Source organism: Anneissia japonica, unplaced genomic scaffold (assembly GCF_011630105.1).
Source record: "Anneissia japonica isolate Jap-2015-1 unplaced genomic scaffold, ASM1163010v1 scaffold287936_len456577_cov159, whole genome shotgun sequence".
Classification (NCBI taxonomy): domain Eukaryota; kingdom Metazoa; phylum Echinodermata; class Crinoidea; order Comatulida; family Comatulidae; genus Anneissia; species Anneissia japonica.
In genome coordinates this window covers 35,839-37,824 of record NW_022718077.1, presented here as the reverse complement: position 1 = coordinate 37,824, position 1,986 = coordinate 35,839, and positions in this window count along the sequence as shown.

Below are 1,986 nucleotides of genomic sequence, written 5' to 3'. Positions count from 1 at the left end.
TATATATATATTCAAACAGACGAGGGGTTAATTTGCCGCAATTTATTTGAAATAAATGCTCACGAACATTTTCGACCCTATGTCTTTCTCAAGTGATACATAATTGTATAGTGTGACTAGAATATTTATAAGTACTGTAAGGCTTATGCTAAACTCACCAATAGGAGAGATATAATTAAACAATACATAGCAATGCCGCAATAATAGTGTAAATATATATATATATATATATATATGTATATATATATATATATATATGTTTTGTTTTATGTATGTATAGTTAAAACAAGATATCTCTATATGTATGTATAGTTAAAATTAAGATATCTCTATCTACGTGGTTGGTACCAAGGTACAAACAATCACGAAAGCAATATTAGTAGTACTTTCATTTTTTATTACTTAATTTAAAGGGTAGTTTGTATCTTTTGATACCTGAGGAGAGCGATGGTTCAAGGTTGGTTAGTCCCCTACTAAAGTTTTAGCCAGAATTTTATGTTGGCAAAATGCCCATTTAGCCTACGCATTTATATAAGAAGGTAACATCACTTGGCGATTTACCAATATACTGTATTCTTTCATTGACCATAAAACAAAGTTATCTGTAACCAAGAGGCCTATTAATAATTACTGCATTGTAGCACACGTCACTGATGAATTAATGTAATGGTGAATATCATTTGAAACTTATGGCAGTTTCGGCGGCTATCAACTATCATTCTCAAATACTGTAATATAAAAATCTACATATCTTCACATTTTATAGTCTAAATATCGATGAACTCGGAAGACTAGATGAAATTTTTTCAACGCTTAAGAAATGTAATGGTCATTACTGTATGCTGACATTGTGTCAAACTCACACCGGTAGTCAACAGTGACAAACATCAATCAATTACAAAAAGTTTTACCACACATTAGTGAATAAAAATCTTTGAATTAGGCCTATACTATCTTTAATACCGTATGCATACACCTGAAAAGAAAAATTCCCCCCCCCCAAATAAATAAATAAATAAAATAAGGAGGCACACATTAAATTTCGAAAAGGATGGTTATAAAAGATGGGCCTAGTCCTACACCACCTGCAATCTGCAAGTGTTAAGTGCATTAGTATTCTTTGCGAATTATTTTGATAAATGTAGAATCGAAAAAAAACTGTTTTCTCTGTTGTAATCTATATATTGAAAACTTATGAGTTCAATATCCGCTGAAACTGCCTGTGTTTTATCATAATCGATGGCGTTCTTTTCTCGGTATACGCAGACCGAATTCGTTTAATTATTTCGCCCAATTAATTAATCTGTCATGTGTTGTCTTCTTCGTGCTTCATCTCACTGAGACATACTTTTACGGCTAACTCAATCCATCTTTCGAATTGCATGTCCAAAAATCATGATAAAAAATCCCTGTTATTTGTCACGCAATGTGAAATACTGTACAGAATCTCACTGTTGAAGTAAAAGAACACATTTCATTTTGTTTCTTATGTTGAAAACACACCCAGTAATTTTCGTAGAATTAACCAATAATGTGTTAGATACATTGTCCCAAATAGTACATTGTCTTACCTCCTGAAGCTTAACGCTAAATTTCATTCTTGGGCTACGTCGGTTATGATAATAGATTTTGTTCCATATTTTAATGTGATGTCACGTGTTTTATTTGATTATATATTTTTTCACGAATTCGTGTTTGACCAATATATATGGGTGTCAGGAAAAATTTGGTCCGGGGAAAAAATCGGTCCGGTGGACTGATTGTGGTCTCATAATTACTTGCCAAATGTAGTCCACATAAGCCAAAATCAGTCCGCTGAAATTTACTTTGCTGTGCTCGGCACACTTAGGTCCGCAATCTCACTTGTGCACGTTAATGAACGCAGTACACTATTCGGAAAAGAGTAGGGGATTGTCTCCCGGTGTACTGCCCAATCACCACCAGAAGGACCCCACTGGAAATAAGTCTTCTTCTATGGACATGGAC